Genomic DNA, 22,908 nt, shown 5'->3' with positions numbered 1-22,908 from the left:
GGCGATTCCCTGGGGGCACCGCCGGAAATGAAGGGCGTGAGCGATCGCTGAGGCCCCCGCACTTCCGTTAGTCGAAAAACTCCGGGCTGTGCCTCCACAGGTAAAGGAAGAAAAAAACATATATATTTTTTTTTTGTTTGTTTGTTTTTTTGTTTTTTTACTGATGGATTTCCAGATTGGTCTCTGTCCAGTAGTTAAGTCCACACCAGAATAAGATTGACATCTTTCACACCAGCCTAAACGAGCCACACTTAACAGGCAAACACACTGGAGCTCATTTGAGTCAAATGAAAGTGATGTAAAGGCACAATCAGATTTATATTGTGATTGGGAGCCCTGCCCACTTACCAGAGTAAATGTTGGCAGTGTACGTTTCTACAAACAGTAAATAAATTATATTTGTACATTTCATAGGTATGACATAGCTCAGATTACATGTATACGAGCTGAGTTTCTCATCAAGACAAGGAGGGGATAGTGGGTGATGTGACACCTAGGTGAAATGGCTGCCAGGAAGCAGACAGCAGCAGAGCAATCCTCAAGAGCAACAAAAGCAGGTGATGTTAAATGACCCTAACCCAGACTGGGTATTTTAAGCCAAAATGTGATGTTTTCCAAACCATAACCAAGTGTTTTTGTGCTTAAATGTAACCATAGATTAACCACAGTGTTCCATCCATATATTTTGGTAACTGCTTATCCTCTTGAGGGTCGCAGGGGGCTGGAGCCTATCCCAGCTGACATTGGGCGAGAGGCGGGGTACACCCTGGACAGGTTGCCAGACTATCACAGGGCTGACACATAGAGACAGACACCATTTACACTCACATTCACACCTACAGACAATTTAGAGTCACCAATTAGTCTTTGGACTGTGCAGGAAGCCGGAGTACCCGGAGAAAACCGATGCTGACATTGGAAGAACATGCAATCTCCACACAGAAGGGCTTCCTGTGCTTCCTGTCCAGTGCTGACCACTACACCACCACACAACCTAAATTTGAAAACAGAAATGTATAGAAATGTAAAATTTCAACTTATCTGCTACATGTGGAATGTACAAATGTAACATATCTGTGCTTTTGCAGAAACATATGATGCCAGCATTTCTTCTGATGATTAGGTTTGGGAACCACAAATCCAAAATCTGAAAACAAAGGCCTTGTTAACATTGTGACATGATGACCCAAACACTTACTGTCCAAGTATTCATTAGATTCTATAGAGCTACTGTCTGGTCCAACTTTGACCTAACCAATATACTAGATTTTTGTTTTCTAAATCCTTTCCAATTATCACTGTTAAACTCTGTCAAACAGCTGATCAGACCAGACACCAGTAACAAAAGTGACAACAATCTAATGAATGAAGCGTGGTGTTTTGTTAACCCTGCCTGAGGTTTTTTTTTTTTTTTTTTTGGCCTGATGATATTCCACCAGGACTGTTAGCTCATCTGCACCAAGCTGGTCAAACACAGAAAGAAAAGGCCTCCCCGAGATAATAGACCTGTTTATGTGATTGTCACACGTAGCCAGCCCACCTGGGAACCATGCCATCAGCGTGGGATGTCCTGGTTAGGATTCTTGTTCAATCACTGCTCTTGGCTGCCGCTCGTGTTGCCTGTGGCATTTTGATTGAATGTTTTCTATTCACACACAGAGCTCCCTTTAATGGCCCTTTTCATGTGACAGTGATCTATATGCAGGTAATTACAATTGGCTATGATGGATAGTGCTGTCCGATTTACCATGATTATCCTGAGATTAAACATGTTTCAGAAATCCCAAATGTCAAAAACTATTACAAGGTCAAAGGAAGAGTTGGGTCTGCAGTTCTTCAGATTATAATTTAGCTGAAAAGAATATGACTGCGGTGCTTTCCGTGAGTATATGAATTTCTCTTTTATGCTAAAAACTCTTTAGAATCGAGATCGTGTGATGTTTGTGAGCAGCAATGCTTCACGTGCCATGAGACTATATGTACCATATAAAGCATGTGTGCCTTGTTTATGATGATTAAATCTCTCAGCATGGCTGTCACACTGCGGAGTGTGAAAACACACTCATTTGATGTTTAGTCAGACAGGTTTCACAGGCCTGTCTGACTGACTGAAGCCTGTCAGAACAGCGATGAATGCTTTATAGATATGATGCCAGCGAGTCTTCTGTTCATGTCTGTGGGGACACAAAACAGAGAAAATGGATAAAGTATTGCCGAATGCCCTTTTCTGTTAGTTATTTAATTGTCTTGTTGGCATATACTACCTCTGGTGTGGTTTTTTATTGTTTTTTTAGTCCCTTTTAGACCCTGGAGAGGCATTTATCTCAACTGTCATCGTGAGTAACAATTTGTTCTAAATTGACCTCCCTTGTTAAATAAAGGTTATATAGGAAATAAAAATAAAAAAAATGCCCAAGGTTGTTCTCTGAAAGCTTGGCTGGGCCGGTGCCAGCCAGGCAGGAGGAAGCCAAAGAGTTTCCTGAACTAAGAGGACATCCGCCAGAAAGACAAGGCCTTAAAGTCAAATTGGTCTGATTAGAGGGACTCCTAAGCCAGCACTTCTGATTAAGTGGAGTGATGGAGGTGATAAAGGCTGACTGGCAGGTGGCGCTGGACCATTAAGTGTGCAAAATGAAGCAAAGTTCACTCCTGGCTGGATGGGGATCCTGTCTTATATTTTATCCTCTGTGAGCAGTCAGATGTGACCATATCAGTCATCATCTTATGCCAGCGCCGGCTCCATGCATCTTCCTGCTGCAGCCATTCATAGACTGACACATGCTCAAAGTGTGAACAGCAGCAAGGGCAGAGGCAGGAGCATTTCTGCTCCAGGAGTTTCGCATTTTCCTCCTCAGCCGACGTTTAATCGCCTCATTCTTTTTCATTCTTTTGTGTTTACGCTGCTGGACCCAAACATTTCTTCCCTGCACCTCCTGCAATATGCACAATTCAATATTTGTACTTACTGTATATAATAAGCAGATTAGATTTCATTTTCCTTTGGAGACACACCAACAAGTTAAAATTCAGTTTAAAAACAATAACTGTAGGAAGGGAGAAAGCAAAGACACCCATGTAGCTCCGCAGGGCGTGTGCTATAACTGAGTTTACAATCCACAGAAAAAAAAGTTGCTCTTTTCTTCCAATTCTGGTGACGTATGGCTGTTTTGTGTTCTTTAGCCTTGACAGATGTGCCTCAGCGTGTTCAAAGATCCCTCTGGCATCTTGAAAAAAGTCTCAACACTCTATGCACACTACACTAAACACAAAATATGAAAAATAAAAGTATTATACACATTGTAAAACACAAGAGGCATATTTTTGCGAAAAGCCCATGCCTGAGCACTGCCAGCCTTGCAGTGTAATTTAGGGACACAAGTCCTGATAAGGAATTAGGTCGTTTGGGCTGGGTGAGGAGGAGGCATCGTATGCATGGAAAAGAGAATATTATAACCGCAGAGAAAACTCAGCGCTAATCCTCACACCTAACTGCATAATACTGATTTATCAGTATGGACGAGTGGAAACAGCATGCTTCAGCAGCTGATTCAACAGTTAACATCATGTTAATCACAAATAACATCAAGCCTTCCCTTTTAGCATCTGTTTAAATTAATTTTAGCTCATTTGATTAACATTAAAGAGTTAGTTCAGATTTTTTTTAAAGTGGGGTTGTCTGACATTAAGGTAAAGCAGTGAAAATATTCTAAATATAGCATACACTTAAAATGATATAGATTATTTTGGGAGGAACTTTTTTTAGGTGGTGAAAATACATTTTATTGCTAACCCCTCCATAGCAGTACATTGCTTAGCTTCTGTGTCGGACTTAAATTAAGTTTCTAAGACGACCCCACTACAAAAGATCCAAACTATCCCTTTAATTTTATTCAGCGAGCAATGTTTATTATGTGAATACAGTCATGTATAGATTTGATATTAGATGTCTGGGCTTTGATCTTGTCACTCCCACTGAGCATGCTCCAAGCTCAGCCCAGCAGACTGCAGGGGTAACTATAAACTTCCCAGTGGAAACCAGTGGATGTGGAGTTGGGACTTGTGAAATGCTACATGAGCAGCAGCAGGGTGAGCAACAGCAAGTGTTTGCAGTAGTGAGGCAGGGCAAAACACTAAGCAGGGCATTGACCATCACATAGATACACAAATATGATGGGAGAAGTATTCAGATCCTATACTTTTTGTAAGTATTATTTTACTATATTATATATGTGATGTTACTGAATTCATAATAAATAGATGGACTTGCACTTGTATAGCATCTTTCTGGTCTTTACAGTCACATTCATTCACACATTGACTCACTGGTGGCTGAGGCTACTGTACAAAGTGCCACCTGCTACACAGCTTTAACACACGCACACACCAATTAAACAGCCATCGGGAGCAATGTGGGTTCAGTATCTTGCTCAAGAATACTTCGACATGCAGACTGGAGGAGCCAGGGATTGAAGCGCTGATCTTCTGATTAGTGGACAACCCTCTCTACCTCCTGAGCCACAGCTGCCCATTAATGCTGCATTAATGTGTATGTTGCATTTTACTGCTGTAGATGTGAATTAAAGAGCATTACCACCCAAACTTGGAGAGAGTCACACTCACATTCATTTTAAGTCTTAAAGGTTTAGTGTGTAGGATTTAGTGACATCTAGTGGTGAGGTTGCAAAGGATAACCAGCTGAAACTGCAAGACTGTGCCAAGCATGTAGAACTACCAACCAGTTCTCACTCCCAGCTCATCAAATGCATATTTTGTCAGTGATATTGGCGTCAGACAGCAACACTGAAAGGCACCCTTTGCAACATTATGATCCACACCGGGCCAAGGCACTATTTGATGCAGCGGGCAGCAACCCAACTCAGCAAATACAAATGCTTTGTCAGTGAACATCAACGTCAGACACCGATGCACAGAGGCACCCCTGGTGAGGATATGGTACACATCAGGCGACAGCAGTTGCTAACGCTGCCAGCAACTAGCGTAGTATAAAGAGCTAAAAGTCCATATAGGTAGAGTGGGAGGGGGAATTCGATGGGTCAAACAAATGCCGAACTTTTACGCAAGAGCCCACTGTTCAATTTGTTATTTTAATTACAGCATAGTCTGCTAGTATTTGCACGTCATGTGACATATGTCTCATTACGTAACATTAAATCAGTAACAACTGCTCTTATTTTAAGCCAAACCATGATGTTTTTTTTTTAACCTAACGGTGAACTTTTGTTGCCTAAGCCTAAGGAAATCAACCTAAAAATGAAGTGTTTTACTTATGTACAGTACAGGCCAAAAGTTTGGACACACCTTCTCATTCAATGTGTTTTCTTTATTTTCATGACTATTTACATTGTAGATTCTCACTGAAGGTATCAAAACTATGAATGAACACATGTGGAGTTATGTACTTAACAAAAAAAGGTGAAATAACTGAAAACATGTTTTATATTCTAGTTTCTTTAAAATAGCCACCCTTTGCTCTGATTACTGCTTTGCACACTCTTGGCATTCTCTCCATGAGCTTCAAGAGGTAGTCACCTGAAATGGTTTTCCAACAGTCTTGAAGGAGTTCCCAGAGGTGTTTAGCACTTGTTGGCCCCTTTGCCTTCACTCTGCGGTCCAGCTCACCCCAAACCATCTCGATTGGGTTCAGGTCCGGTGACTGTGGAGGCCAGGTCATCTGCCGCAGCACTCCATCACTCTCCTTCTTGGTCAAATAGCCCTTACACAGCCTGGAGGTGTGTTTGGGGTCATTGTCCTGTTGAAAAATAAATGATCGTCCAACTAAACGCAAACCGGATGGGATGGCATGTCGCTGCAGGATGCTGTGGTAGCCATGCTGGTTCAGTGTGCCTTCAATTTTGAATAAATCCCCAACAGTGTCACCAGCAAAACACCCCCACACCATCACACCTCCTCCTCCATGCTTCACAGTGGGAACCAGGCATGTGGAATCCATCCATTCACCTTTTCTGCGTCTCACAAAGACACGGCGGTTGGAACCAAAGATCTCAAATTTGGACTCATCAGACCAAAGCACAGATTTCCACTGGTCTAATGTCCATTCCTTGTGTTTCTTGGCCCAAACAAATCTCCTCTGCTTGTTGCCTCTCCTTAGCAGTGGTTTCCTAGCAGCTATTTGACCATGAAGGCCTGATTCGCGCAGTCTCCTCTTAACAGTTGTTCTAGAGATGGGTCTGCTGCTAGAACTCTGTGTGGCATTCATCTGGTCTCTGATCTGAGCTGCTGTTAACTTGCCATTTCTGAGGCTGGTGACTCGGATGAACTTATCCTCAGAAGCAGAGGTGACTCTTGGTCTTCCTTTCCTGGGTCGGTCCTCATGTGTGCCAGTTTCGTTGTAGCGCTTGATGGTTTTTGCGACTCCACTTGGGGACACATTTAAAGTTTTTGCAATTTTCCGGACTGACTGACCTTCATTTCTTAAAGTAATGATGGCCACTCGTTTTTCTTTAGTTAGCTGATTGGTTCTTGCCATAATATGAATTTTAACAGTTGTCCAATAGGGCTGTCAGCTGTGTATTAACCTGACTTCTGCACAACACAACTGATGGTCCCAACCCCACTGATAAAGCAAGAAATCCCACTAATTAACCCTGATAAGGCACACCTGTGAAGTGGAAACCATTTCAGGTGACTACCTCTTGAAGCTCATGGAGAGAATGCCAAGAGTGTGCAAAGCAGTAATCAGAGCAAAGGGTGGCTATTTTGAAGAAACTAGAATATAAAACATGTTTTCAGTTATTTCACCTTTTTTTGTTAAGTACATAACTCCACATGTGTTCATTCATAGTTTTGATGCCTTCAGTGAGAATCTACAATGTAAATAGTCATGAAAATAAAGAAAACGCATTGAATGAGAAGGTGTGTCCAAACTTTTGGCCTGTACTGTAAGTGAATGAGCCGTAATGAGCATACATCTCTGGAACGTCCAAAACAGACACAGGAGGTGACTTAACCTGTCATATTTTGACAAGTGGGTCCACTGACAAAGTGTCAGTATTTGATGAGTTGGGTTGAAAATGTGTTGGGACTATGGTGGCCGATCTGAAGACGAAAAAACACAAATCACTCTAACTAGTCCATACCCATTGGTAGCTTTGTAACCTTCTATCTATGCCAATCCTCAATGCCTATGTGCACTTTCACATAGTTTGACCACGTCAGTGAGTAGAAAAACGTGGGACAGACAGAATGACTGACTGACAGAATGGCACACTGACAGTTTCCGTGAATGTGTACAGCATACCACACCATGACTTAGTCATACCAAAAATTAAAAAAACAACAACATTCGGCCACAGGGGGAGCCACAGCGATCGGCCGCATTTTAGCCATTTTTAATCATTTTTCTGTTGTTATAGCGCCACCCAGTTGCCAATTAGAGTTAAATTTCTCCAGTCACCTTGAGGCGTCCTGTTCTACATATCTACCAAGTTTAGTAAAAATCGATATGGCGGTTAGGCCTAGATAAGAAATTAGCTCTCTAGCGCCCCCATTTTGTTTGATGGGGTCAATAATGGAGGGGTCCCCTCAGATTATGTGTGGTCATACGCCTACAAAGTTGCGTGGTGATCAGTGAAACCCTTGAGATGTTATACACCTTTATGTGATGAGCCACGCCCTCCGCAATATTCATTGCCTTATAGAAGCTCAGTTTTAGCAAGTTTTCCAACTTTTGCCAAGAGGGAACTTTAAATATTGGTCCCTAGATTATGTTCACCAAGTTTCATGCAGATCGGGCAAACTTCCTTGGAAGAGATCAATTTGTTTTTCAAAAAATTCAAAATGGCGGAAAATCTATATAACCGGAAGTTATGGGTTCTTTAGGCAAATTTGTTCCTCATGAGGAGAGGCATCTCTGTGCAAAGTTTCATGTCTCTACGACATAGGGGGCATGAGATATGCCCATTCAAAGTTTGCAATTTCAATCGGTTGCTATGGCAACCCCCCTTTGGCCAATTGATGTAATATTGCTTCATTTGCATCCTCCCATGACCCTCTACCACTGTGCCAAATTTGGATTGACCAAGTCAGTGAGGAGAAAAACATGGAACAGACACACACACAGACAGACAGAGTTTTCATCATTATATAGTAAGACTAGAGCCAGTGTTCTGTTTGTCCATTCTGGGCTACACATCAGGGTGGACTCCATTATAAAGGACTGCTCAGTACACAGATATAAATGGCTCATTCTAAGGTAACGAAAACACAAAGATTCTAAGTTTTGGGTGATTTTACACTAACGAAAATGTAGCCGTGACTATTATATTCCACTTCAGCCAATATACCCGCCTAAATTATACACACTGGACCTTTAATGCTTTTTTCCCCACACAGGCAAATACATTGGGAACACAGGGAAGAATATCTCTCCCTGCACAGTTCCTCTTTAAATGTCCTGTATTACAAAAACAAACCAACAAAAAAACACACTGTGATCTGAGGTCGTGGGTATGATGACATATTTATAGGCTCACAAAATCTTCACCATTTAACTGGCAGGCCTGCCGTCTAAACTCGCCTGACTCCACAGTAGTCGCACATTATGGCAAGACAATATCACAAAAACCGAGTTACACAGCTGCACTCCTCTGCAGCCCGAGCCTGGATACAATATCTCTGAATGAAGTCAAAGCACTCCAATCTGGTTTAGAGTGAGCATCAGCCCCTCTTCTCTTTTTAACAAACACTGTCCACTAACCATGTGAGGAGGAAGAAGGCTTAAGAGATTCCTCTTCTCATAATACACGTCAAGTCCTTATTGCCTCTAGGTTATTAAAAGTAAATGTTATATTGACATTTCAATCACTCGGCTTTATTGCTTTCTCCAAGACACTGACAGTGAACTCTTGTATCTGAGGACTTTTTCCTTGGACTTTTGTTTCGGTTACATGCAAAGCTTATGTTGCCAGAGCAAAGGTCATCCATAGAGTCTCTGGGTGTTTTTGTATCCTGCCCTTACTCTACATAATTAGGTTTTCATAATAACATGTGGAACTTACATTTAATAGTCTCAGGGGAGAGTTTCACTGCACACATATCGTGAGGAAAACTTCAACACAACCATGCGTGCAGGGGATTTTCCTATTTTCTGCCTCTGCAATGCATATCCAAGGGAAAGATGATCGTTTAATTGGAAATCTGTCTTTTTTTTATTATTATTTTTCCCGGCAAGAATGTGTGTGTTTACAAAACCCTCAGCATCTAGTCCATCCTTAATAAACCACCGGTTCCTCTCAGTCTCTGCCCAGTGACAGTTTCCAAAGCTGTGACATTTATTTCCAAATGGTAATTGATTCAGAGGAAGCTGTTAGTATGCAGCTACAATTTAACAACTCTCCTCTTGGGGGCGGGGGTGGGATCAAGCCCTGGAAAGGAGAGACACTTTTTTTTGTTGTTGCTTTTTTGCTGTTGTTGTTGTTTTCAGTGTTCAAGGCAGCCCCCCTCTTGAGATGGGAAAAAAGATTGAAAAAAAAGAGAGGTGGCTTGTTTTCCACGTTTTGCTCCAGACACACACACACACACGCAGCTCGTGCAGAGGGATGCTGCTGAGGCCGTTATTGATTGGATGCCACTGACAGAATGGACTTTGTCACAGGCAGTACTCTCCACTCAGGCTGCAGGCTGTGTTTACTGGTGCGTCTTACCTGCGAAGTCGAGGCACCACCACCAACAACAACAACAATAACACAAGGGAGCGACAGGCAGCAGTAATCCTCCCCAGATGCTGTCAGGCGTGCTGAACAGAAATAATGGCATCGCATCCAGCATGCTTACTGCATGCAGGCTGCGCAAAATTGCTGGAGTTGTCACTCATGATTAGCGCTCGTGAGCACTGGCCACGGACCGTTACAATTATGACACACTTGAGGAGAACAAATGAAGCGATGATTGGCCATATAATGTGACCTCTAGCAACCGTCATCAGGGTTCATTGTGCGTCCTCACTGTGCGTTTTTCTTCAACAGCTGCTAACACGGATGAAGGTAATCGCTTATCATGAAAGGCGCTATTAAGTAAACACACCAAAAACCTGAGTGGAAAAAGAGCAATCGCTGTGCCCAAGGATTATTCCTTTCATTACAACAATCCAAGGCTTCTCTTGAAAACAAACAATAGCCCCAGCATTCAATTTGAGGTTGGGCTGGAGCAGAGGTGAAATGAGTTTAGCACCACAATCTTAGCTAAACAAGACAAATGCACTGTTTTCTACAGTTTACACCCTTTAATCTAGTCTCCCTCCCTGACTATTAGTGTTGCACAAGTGATGAAAAGGAAGAAATCATCAGCTCCCTCAGATGTAAGGCCTCTGTTTCCCCTGGCATCTTTCATTACACTCCATTTTCTCGTGGAATAATGCAAACCAGCATGATATGGATGCAGGATCGTGACAAGAAATTTCTCCTTTACTACAATAATAACCTTTTTTATTGTTATTTGATTTGACATGTGGAGCAGAAATATATCAGTTTGCTACATGCTCCCTCTTTAAGACTGCAGTGTTCCCTCTTTAAACTGCACCTTATTTGCCCACCAACACTGACGGCCAGATGTCTTCTCATAAATGTGTGTTTGTTCGTCACAAAACACCTGTGATGGTGTGATGCACTCAGACAGACAGACAGACAGACACACACACACACACACACACACACACACACACACGCACACAGTCTGCTCCTTGACTTCTGTTTTGATATTTACTTTGCAATCATTGATCTCCTCTGAGAAAATCTCAGCAATTTTTCCTTCCTTCCCTCCTGCACTGTGGTCGTGCACCTTGAGTTCATGCCCCACTCTTATGCTACATCTCAAAAATAGATATTTTAAACAAACAAAGATGCTAAAAGTTTTAATTTCCCCTGACCCTCCTTTGCATTCTTTAGGAATTCATTAAGTATTCTTTAAGGTGCAACTCATCCAGTCACTCAGGTCCAAATTAGAAGTTAAAGTGTTTCTTATAATCCTCTTCTATGCATCACAGAGCAGTGAGGTGTGTCAAAGAGAGACAAATTACAGGAATCAACGCACCAACAGGTCTATGGTTGCTCAGCTTTACTGAGTTTGATGAAAAGACAGAGATGGGCTCCTGAAACGTTCCTTTTGTTTATCCTGTGTGACGACTGCTCCTGATCCCCTCAGACTGATAACAGGAACAAAACTTCTCCAAAGATGTTCAGTTTGTTCTGTTCTGCCGACAGGACGCTGCCACTATGTAGGACATTCACATACTGCTAGTACACTGAAAAGCACTATGAAAATGAACAGGTAATAAATGTATTGAAAGATTAGACCCTGGTAATTTTGGTGCTACACAAAACCTTTAAAATATGGTGTTGCCATATCTTAAATGCAAAGTAGCCACCCAACATTGTTATATATCCTCGAAAACTTAACATCCAAATTCATGGCAAGAACCTGATGGTCAAAAGTACTCAATTTGTTTTAACTACATGAGCCACCTCCAAAAATGGAATGGGTGTAAAAATTTAGACCCTTGAAATACTTAAAGGGAAATTTCGGTTTATTTCAACCTGTCTCCTATCGTCCTAAATTTGTTTCAAGTGACTAGTGACATAAAAATAATAGTTAGCATGTTAGCCGTTAGCCTAGATACAGCCGGGGTGCATAGTAGCGCAGGGCTCGACTAAAAATAGGTGTGTGCGAACTGTAAAAAATATTTAGGGGCACGTGTGCGCATAAAAAAATCAGCCGAAGCAGCCTATATTTTTGTCAATAAAAAAATATGATAATCTAACTGCAAATGTTGGAGGAACTCCAGCCGCCGTCCCTCTTTCCTCTTCCCCATGTGACACGGTAAGAACCACACCGCCCGCGGAAGCGCCGCGAATAGCCTCGAAGCGCCGAGAAGTGAAGCCAGTTTCCTTTCGGCGCCCATCTTAACCAGTTGTGTCATCTACACCGGCCGCACCGCGCAGCTCCGCTGCCGGCCCTGCAGCAATCATTTCGGCGTCTGGTCTATTTTCTGCGCGAGCCGCAAGCGAATGTGTCAAGCTGGGTAGTTACCCATGATGGAAAAACAGCCCCAAATGTGACGAAGACAACAGCTGGGAGCAGAACCGCTTGTCGACCAGCGTGGAGAAATGCGCGTCTGATGTGAACGGAAGTGCTCTGGCTCGCGGGAGAATTTCAGTGCGCTGCGCTTCGCAGGCAGGGCAGGCCCTGGCGTTATGGCCGGTTTTCCAAGCCACTGTCGGCACAGTGAATAGGCCTATAGTCCCACTGTCGGCAGGGTGGAAATAAGTCAAAGTGTGGAGGAGACGGACCGGGAAACGCGGCAGACCTCCGGGGAGGCCTGCTCCGTTCTCCCCGCAGTTAGGGACCGTTCGCCACGGTACCGCTGCTGGGCAGGGTGGAAATAAGTCCTGCAGAGTTTCAGAGGACCTGGAGAATGTTTTAGGATAGTAATAACATCAGTGTTTCCGCTACATTCATTATTATTGCCGTCGCTGCTGCTCCTTCAAAACATTTGCAAGTGCACCACCACTCTGAGACATCTGTGCACTTGCACAGCGCAGCAGCCAGTATAGTGAGGAGAACAGCGGTGAGGGGAGTGGGGAGTGAGGGAAGACTCCTATTTAGGGATGCACCAAATATATTCGGCCGAATATTACAAAAAAAAACACACGTTCGGTATTCGGTGGAATAAGTGAAAAGCAAGGCCGAATAATAGCAGCGTGTTTTGATAACGCAATCAAACAGCGTGCGGTGATGGATGGAGTAAAATGTCAGCAGTGTGGCGATAAACAGTAACGGCAAATCCTGCCGGTTGTGGGTTGAATGGGTGTCACAGACACGGACAGGAATACGTATTCCTGTCAAATACGGCGGCGCATTATAACGGCTTACCGGCAAAGAAGTCCGGCTCCAGGTGAATAACTTGTTGTCATGACTGCCTAAAAGTACCTGAACAGCTGAGCCATGGGGGCACACAGTATGTGGCGTATCAGAGGAGAAACTTTAGGGACTGTTCATTACTTATGAAGGGACTGTCAGGGGAGGAGGGTGGCTAGTTGATTTTTATTTCATTTATTTATTTTATTTTGATCCCCCCTATGTTAATCACTTATTGATGCTGTTTTTGAAGTATGAATAAGTCAATAAGTAATTTATTCCATTGAAATATCAGTGATGTATTATAGAAAAGTGACTTATCTTTTTATAAATGACAAAAGGCACATCTGCCTCAGAACCATGATACTTTCACTGGTATTGTACCATGGGTCCCAATTGAGGGATGAGGAAACACTGAACATTATAGGCTATAAGATAATCATATTGCAAAGATAATATATATAAGAATAACATTAAAGACAAAATTAAATCGCAATATTTTTTCAAAACTTGATGATTTTACCTTTCTGTACATTTTGTATACAAATTCATTAAATAATTTTGCTTGTAAATGTCTATTTGCATCACGTTTATTACGGAAAACACATTATTTGATCAATTTACATTGTGCCCCTAAAGTTCTTTGTGCGCTCCTAAAAAAAGTTAGCGTCAAGCCCTGTAGCGTCAGACCTGTTAAAACGTAAGTGAACAGGCAACCTTCAAGTGCAAAGTTAGTCCACTAAACAAGCTTTTTTTCCACAAAGACCGCCTCATATCGTTAGGATAAATGTCAGAGAACATATAGAAAACGACATGTAAACGTGTTGTCTTACCTTACCGGTGTGGTGCCATGTTTGTTTACCATCTAGCTCTGCTTTCCAAAGCATGGCCGAAATATATCTCGCCAGCTCTAGATAAAGCCCAGCTGGATACTAACGTTACTCCAGGTGGAGGTGTCTCATCCTCGGTCACATCCAGACCTTGAAAATAAGGCTGCAACCGGTCCCATTCCTTGCAACAGAGGCATTCCTCTTCTGTGGGCGCTACCTGTTGTGCCTCTCTTTTTCTCTCTCCTCCTCCATTCTTCAATTTCACGAAGCTCTTCATCAGTGTATTCTGGCTCAAATAAATAAGGGCGGCCATCAAACTCTGCAAAATCAAATTCCTCCTCCACAAAGTCGAAGTCTGGCAAAAAGTCAGCCATTATTCTATAAATCTTTCATAAAATAAATGAATGAACTTTTCAGGCTACTGTGCGGTTCTGCCTTCCAGCTGTTGCTGCTTGTTCTCACGAGATTTCAGCTGCGCTTGGAAAGCAGAGCTAGATGGTAAACAAACATGGCACCTTTTAACAGGTCTGACGCTACTATGCTCCCCGGCTGTATCTAGGCTAACGGCTAACATGCTAACTATTATTTTTATGTCACTAGGCACTTGAAACAAATTTAGGACGATAGGAGACAAGTTGAAATAAACCGAAATTTCCCTTTAAAGGTGCAGGTTATATTGCCTGGCAACACGCTCAGAGAAATAGGGGTGGCATTCCACCAGTCTACAACTGAGCCCATACTATTTATTTTTCCAGTTGTCAAAACTACTGTTGTAACAGTGTGCATTTCCAACCTGCCATACATGCCATTCTCTCAGTTAACCCAGTAAATTTCCACTTACCCTGCCTCTCCACCACACCTACCTGCCAGCCTATAACCTGTCCACACATCTGCTGCTCCTGCCAGTTCACCACATCCACCTCATCAATCTAATGCCCCTCACCTGGTGATCGTTACCTCCTGCCACTATAAAGACCCCTGCTTCACAGACTTTCCTTGCCAGCTTGTTCTTCACCTTACCAGCGTTTATTCCTGGACTGCTTCCTTGTTGCTGACCCCGCCTGCCTCTGTGTCTCCTGTTTCGTCTGCTCCCCGGTAAACCACACAGCCTTCTGGGGGCAGCTGTGGCAGAGCAGATCATCCACCAATCAGATGATCAGCTCTGACTCTGAGCCACAGCCAATGTGTGTGTGAATGGGTGAATGTGACTCCTCGTGTAAAAAGCGCTTTGAGTGGTTGGATGACTAGAAAGGCGCTATAAAAAAGTATGTCCATTCTGTCCCTGACCAAGAGCTCTGCATCCACCCTCTTGGTTTCTGTTTGTCTGTTCGCCGTGGTTGTTTGGAGGGATCATCACCCAGCTCACCATACTGAGTTTACCTGTTCATCCACATGTGGACTTTTGTGTTGTGGATTGCTTCGCTGTATGGCTGCAAATGCTACTTTTATGTGTGCGCTGTGGTTCCACTTGTGTGTGCTGTGATGAGGAGTCCCTCCTTGTCTACAGTTGGCTTCACTGTGGTAGCTTCTCCTGTGAGTACACTTGGTTTTGGATTCCCTGTTCATCTGACATCGTCTCCCATCTACTCCCTCATGGTACCACTGCACACACTGGAACTGCTTGTTGTGCGTGTGCATTCAGCAGATGCCACTGACTCACCTGCTGCCTGCTTCGGCATGTCACACCCAGTGCTTGGGACTAAACCTGTGTCTTGTAAGGCTCCAAGTCACAGCATTGATTCTTGCTGTTGTTTCTACTGCTTGCTCATTCTGTATTTTACAAGCAAAATATTAAATGACATTACAAACTTTCCTGTCTGCCTCTGGTGCTGCAATTGGCTCTTACCTCACCTGTGACAACTAATAGTTTACTGCGGACTAACAGCAGGGCATGAATACGCAAAATTCGACCAAACTGCTGAAGAGAAAACTGGTTAAAATAACACTCTAACAGTATCTCTCCTCACTTGTTTTCCTTGTAACAAGACCATAGAGGCAAGAAAACAGCTACATCAAAACCATATATTGAAGGCATTTGGAATATTTTTTGGTATAGTTTTGGTAAAAAACTTCAGCTAAAGCCAACGTTAAATATTACTGACCCGTTTAAAAGAAATGCTGAAAGTTTAAAGGTCATTTGCTAAGAACTACAGACCTTTGCATTATAAAAAGTGTTGCATTTAAAATACATATATATACATATTAGTGTGGATGTATCCTTTGTGTTTGCTGTGCCACTAACCAGGGGATGTACCTTCAGTGTGTGTGACAAGCGTTTGGGGCAGCTCTACTACTTCGTCCCTTCATATTGCGTCTTGATCTCTTGATAGATTTAGGCAACAAAACTACTTGGTTATGATTAGGAAAAGATCAGAGTTAAGCTTAGTCACGTGAGTCGATTCACATATAAGGGGTCAGCAATTAGATTTAGGCAAAAAAAACCTGCTCAATTAGGAAAAGATCATGGATGTCTCTAGAAAACAACCAGTTCTGGAGACACAAATGTGACTGAAAAGGCAGCACTTTGTCACTTCAAAACACCTGGCTTTGAGTGGCACAAACGCTGTCACCAGTGTTGATTTGTTGAACTTGAATCCCAGTCTAGGTCAATGTCCTCTGCTACCGAAGTAACATACTTTGAGGCCCAGGGAGTGAGACCAGGTGGGCTTCATGTTGGACCAAGGGCAGACTGCACGCTACAGTGATTTTTCTCCTGAGGTACAAATGTTATTACAAGGCGGGACAGGCAGGGAATAGCTGGTTAACATACTCATTTCAGCAGATATCTCTGCAACACAGTTCATAGATGTCTTTGACACAATGTCAAAACTGTTACTTCCTCACACTCTGTTGATAATGTTGGTTCTTTTTTCAATCTTTTAAACTAGAATTCTGACCATGTCTTACACATTGTACCTATAAATCCTCTTTGAAGAAAACAACAATGGTTTGTTTTGATTAAAAGTCAGAATTGAATTATCAGCTGGCCTTTTGTTTCACCATTGATCCAAAAGGCTTGGCAGGCATTAGGCCAGTGCATTGTTTAATTTTCAAAGTCAAGCATCTTGTCAGTGAATGTTGGCTCCACCAATGCCCGACCTTGTCGCCAATCTGTCTGTGATTTTCCTCACTCTCTGCAAGCACTGAGTGATTTTGTTCTCTCTTGAACAATCAAATATAATATAATCAAACATGATGCCCAACCTTAACCCTCTCTGCCTGAAGCCTAACTCGAGCTTGATTCCTCCCTTGAGGGGATGTCTTTGCCCAAAGGTCAGCTTATACTAGAAAATATGTAGTTTGTAGTGCATGTTGTTTGACCATGTCAGAAATCAAAAGTGTTTATAGTTATTCCACAAAGTCACACCAAGTATGTAGCCATGGAGTCAACATTGGGGGGACCCAATCTGACAAGGGGGTCTGATTAGCATACACAAATCTGCCTTTTTTTTCCACCAAAAACACCCCAGTATATGTTATAATTATGGTATTGGGTTGCACTAAAAGGTGGAGTGAAAAGCCAGTCATCATGAAGAGAGGTGAGACGCATTTTTGTTAAAAATGGAGATCACATTTTCATAAATTCTCTCCAGGAAGACATTCATCGTGTTACACTTAGTCCTTCACATAGAAGTGACAGAACTAGCTGTCTCAAGAATGGGAAAAGAGACCTTGAGAGAGAAGGTCAAACCCTGGCTGCTTTCTCACTTCCACACAGCTGACTGATCGCAGCGTGAAGCCGGTGTAAATAAAACATTGTTGGTTTCTAAAAGTTACAGAAACTGTAGGTCTTGGGCGTGATTTGACCATCTGACGATCAGTTCTGACAGGGTATACTGACACCGTAGGTCCATTACCAGTGCTTTCTTTTGGACCTTAAACCTCATTATGTTGGAGCATCTCTTTGAAATGATGGAGGACAGGATCTTATATCTGACTGTTATGTCTTATTCCAACATACATTTTTGAGTACACACATACACAAAGTAGTAGACAGTCTCTGGTCTCTCATGAATCTGTAGCTATGTGCGTACACTGATCAGCCAAAACATTAAAACCACTGGTGGGTGGAGTGAGTAACAATGATCATTTTGTTACAATGCAATGTTCTGCTGGGAGACCTTTGGTCATGGCATTCATGTGGATGCCAGTTGACGCTCTCCACCCACCCAAACACTGCTGTGGGCCAAGTAACCCTCCCTCAGAACCAGGGGTGGACTGGGACTAAAAAACAGCCCAGGACTTTGACTCGGCCCAGCCCACAACAACCGGTGCGCATACGGTATGCGCTTCCTTCTTCTTCAATTTGATTGGCGGCCAGCCGGCTCATAGATAGCTATGGGCCGGCTGGCATCCAATTTAAGGGCTGCCACCTAGCGGACTGGACGTGGAACAGTAAATTATCAGGGAGAAAAAGGAAAAAAAACAACCAAAAAAAAAAACGGTGATGACTGCGTGGCGGCCGCCAGCCGTCCTGGAGTACCGGCCGTTCTGTGATTCTCCAGAACCTCCAGATGGCCAAGTCCGCCCCTGTTCACAGCAATGGTACTCCCTGATGACAGTGGCCCCCCAGCAGAAAAATGCGCCATGCCACACTACAAAAACTGCTCCGGAATGGCCTTAGGAATATGACAAAAAGCTCAAGGTATCGACCTGGCCTCCTAATCTCCCACACACCAATCTGACTGAGCATCTTGGGAAGTGCTGGTACCCCACCTCACAACTGACAGGTCTTAAATGATCCGGAGCCAGTACCCTGGTGCCAGACACCACAGGACACCCTCCAGAGGTTATGTGTCCATGCCTTGACATGTCAAAGACAAGTCCGATCCAAGGAATGTCCACTGTGGATTAGGGGTACCTCTGAAGTACCAGCACATCCCATGGATGCTCAATCAGACTTGGAGACCAGGTCAGTGCCTTCAGCTTTTTGTCACATTCCTCGGGCCATTCCTGAGCAGTTTCTGCAGTGTGGCGTAGGGCATTTTCCTGCTGGGGGGCCACTGCCATGTGGAAGTGCTGCTGCCATAAGGTGCGAACCTTGATCTGCAGAGGTGTTTGGGTGGGTGAAGCGCATCAAGTGGCATCCTCATGAATTTCTGGACCAAAAGTTCCCCAGGAGAACATTGCATTGTAACAAGATAATCAATGTTACTCACTTCAGCCTGTAGTGGCTGATCGGTGTATATTGCATTGAGTATGTAACTAACATGCCACTCTGACTGGATGTTTGCTTTCTAGCACAGTATTATATACAACAAAGAACAGAATAATTTGTTACCTGTCTTTTTTAAGGTGGTACATGTTTGATAAAACAGTGTTTGATCAGGAGTAAGGTTAGGCGAATGAATTTGACAGGTGGATTGGTGTGGTGTCGGCAGTGATATGGACATTGTTCTTGACTGTGGTGGTGAAGGGAGAACTGATACTGGAGATGAAGCCCTAAATGCACCTGTTGATAAATGTGCCAACCTTCAACTGTGGTCATGGGCTCTGGGTAGAGATCAAAAGAAAATGAATTTTGAAATATTTCCATAACTACGTAGGATACTAAATCAAATAAACATATAACATGGATACCAGCTGCATCAAGAACACCAAGAAAACTTCAACATTGGTTTTCTCAAATTGACATACCTCCAGGGGGGGTAAGGATCACTCTCTAAATAAAAAAAAAGAACAAGAATTCTAAGATGTTCCTCCTTTGAATAATATTTTGTAAATAATTCATCAGATCATCAGGATCTCTTCCACATGGGAATAAAAGTCTTGGTGACAGGTGAGTTGGTGTAGTTGAACAAGCTCAGAGTGCACCGCCACCCTGTCACCACTTTCAGTATTATCTATTAACTGCAATGTTTTGTTCTGCCTCAAGAGATTCTTGTAATTAATAAATTAAATTTTGCAAGTAAAATTGTCAGTCACAACTTTTTTTCCCCTCTCAGCACCGAGTAAAAGGCTGTTGTGACTCAGGAATAATTGTACATATTTCATGGAAGGAGCCATCGCTGACCTAAAAAAGAGGTTTTTATACTTCCTTTTAATGGAACCAGAAAGTGTATACAAAATAAACATATGGATACTTATTGTGGAAATAGTGGAAATAGCCCAAAAAGAAGCCCAAATTATCACAACTAGCTCAAAACGTTCTACCCACCCAGTTAAATTGGACAGAAAACCTGGTAACAGCATGTGATTGGTTGAGAGGTGAGAGGGTAGTGACAACAGCACTGTCATGAAAAGTGATATTATGAAATAAAAGTGTCATTGGGAAAAGGCCATTATGAAATGAAAACAAACTTCTAGGAAAGGATATTTGTAAATAATAAAATATCTTATATCTTAAAAGAACTATAAAACAGAAAATAATGGAATAACATTTAATATCAGTGGGTCGAGTTATATCATTTTTTAAATTGTATCGCAAGATTGTGTGATTTCTGTATTCACAACAATTTATTTGAGATCATTTATTTGATTTGATCATTACTTGTTTATCATATATTAAACACTTTTGGCTCACTACATTTTATGGTTCCAAATTTGCCTCCCCACTTATCAGCCTCTCTGCTTCTTGATCATACCTTTAACAACACAGTATGCTTTATAATATGCTGATAACTTCAGAGTGCTGGATAACTCTGCAGGCCTATGTGCTTGATGTAAAGTAAAGCTTATTATGGGTCCACTTTCAGTCAAGAGGCATAGTATGGAGGATCAGACACCTCCAAGGTCGACAGGATACGAGCAGCATGGCCCCTTTAATGATACACAGTCACACCAAAATGGTGTTAAGATTCAATTTGCATCAAGTGTTGAGGTTTTGAAACATATCGAGACTGCCTGGCTCATTAACAAAGGCGACGGAGCGGACCCTTGAACAGGGCCGGTGTCAGAGGAGAGCAATTCCCCTCTGTACCAGAACTGGGGCAGACATTTTGGTTGGTGCTCTGAGCTAAGCCAAATCAAGACCCACATAAAATCCCTGATTGAAAGACAAAATATAGACCAACTAGATACTAGAGAGAGAATGTGGGGCAAATATCCGTGATGCTAATCAACGTGACAATTACAAGGCAAGTGCTTTCAAGAGCCTTCCCACAGTGATGTAAAGAGCTGTATTACTTTCCCTACATGATTGTTTGGTGCTGTTGCCGTGGAAAGCCGCCTCCGAGCTCCAGATCTTGTTGTGTCATTCATTATTTCATTCTTCTGTGGAAATATGGTCTCATTATTCTTCAGCCAATGTCGACCCCGCCGTTACCTGTCAGCGCTTTTTGCTGAGGCCAGCTTTGCACACTCAGAGCTGTTAAACACTAATGGACTATCGCTCTTCCTTTTGTGCTCAACATGCCATCTGATGTGCCATTGTGACTGACAGAGGAATGGAGGGCCAATTTGCAAATGCTGACTTCTAGAGCATCCAGTGTGGAAAGACATTCATCAAAAGCTCCGTGCCCTTTTTCTTTGTCTCCTTGTCATATTATCTGTGCAGTGCTGTCAGGGGCACCGTGGAGTTGATCACACTTTATTTCTAAGGCCTGCTTGAGTAGATAGTGTAAAGTATGGGTGGGCAATTAATGTCCACTTCCTCTTGTGTCTGAGATGTGAAATTAGTAGTGTGAGATAAAGTATAACTAAAAATCCAGAAGTAAAAGTATACATCAGGCAGGAATCAGTAAGAAAACGACTTTTCAAACCAACTGTGGTATATATTTCATGATCTACTTAACAATCTATAATCTTTCCTCTGTCTACAATATTTTAGCTACAATTATATACATTAGCTAAATGGTCCCCAACTGTTTTGGGAAAAATGAGTTGTTTTTTTTTAAATTTAAAAAATACAAAGTCAACTCACATATCCTAATTAAAAGCTACATATTTCTATTAGCTGCGAGTGCTTCAAGCTAGAAAAGAAGGATTTTTTAACAAACTGACCTGAGGAGGTGAAACTATTCAGTATTTTACAAGAGTTAAAGAGATAAATGTCTTGAAAGGAAGAAACTAGTTTACGGAGCAGGAAAAATAGTTTCATTCTTCTTTCTTAACTTGAATCATATATGTATAGATGGTCATTGTCATTATGGGTATGTCAAGATTGCAATTGTCATCATCATCATTGTCTTCATTATCACCCGTTGGTGTCATCATTGACAATGTCTTGTTTATTGAAGCAACAGCCAAACATTGAACCCCTTGAGGAGAAGCCAGTATACACACATGCAGTGCAGCCTAACATTATTCGGAGTTCTAGTGCAGATACTAAAGCTTCCAAAGATACCAAAAATGTCAGGCTCAATTTGGCAGAAATGTGTCTAAATTTATGCTCAAGACAGCTAAAAAAATGTCTGATGTTGAAATGGTGGAGCCATAAAAAAACATGAAGTCTTGGGTTTGACTATTTCAGTTTGTGTAAACATCATGTAGCTTTGGAGCTGAGACAAGATAAAACTTAATATATATGTCACTTTCAGACAGCGTGGAATAAGAAGGTTTGAGCAACTGTAAAGGATCTGATGAGGAAACTGTATGTACAGTATTTACTAAAGTAATTAAACTTATCGTCATTTAACCAATCACACACCCTCTGACTTATAAGCAAGCTTAATGGCTGCTACCAGATGTCACTGTTGCCAGGTTGGATTACTTTTTTTTATTTTAACTGAAGATGGAAAAATAGTTTGGGACTAGTTGTGGTCATTTGGGCTGCTTTTTGTAACATGCAGGCAGTTTCCACTTATGAAAAATTAGACTAAACTCTAATAAATCCATCTTTTTAGCCTATTAGTGTAATAACTTCAATATAGTTAAATGTTGCAGTGAACACTAAATATAATCATCTTGTCCACTGGGGGCTAGATGGAAGCTCTCTGCCATAAAGGTAATAACAGCAGACCTTGGTCAAACAGCATTCACCTTGATCAAATAGCACTCAAGCTGGCTAAGACAAATAAATCTTGGCAGTGGTTTTAGTCTGCACACCAGATGGATGAGCTTTGACACGTCGGATAATAACTGAGTGAATGAGGACAGTGGAGTTGAGGCAATGACAGCAAAGTATTTGAAAGTCAATTTGATATGGTTTCCTTTCGCTGTCAAATTACCTGTCTGGGATGTTTTAATGTGCTCATTTCTACCATCTGGTACGACCAGATCTACCAGATTCAAACACATTTGTGAATAC

The sequence above is a fragment of the Epinephelus lanceolatus genome, chromosome 18 (assembly GCF_041903045.1).
Source record: "Epinephelus lanceolatus isolate andai-2023 chromosome 18, ASM4190304v1, whole genome shotgun sequence".
Classification (NCBI taxonomy): Eukaryota; Metazoa; Chordata; class Actinopteri; order Perciformes; family Serranidae; genus Epinephelus; species Epinephelus lanceolatus.
The sequence above is the reverse complement of the archived record's forward strand: the minus strand, read 5'-3'. Positions refer to the sequence as shown.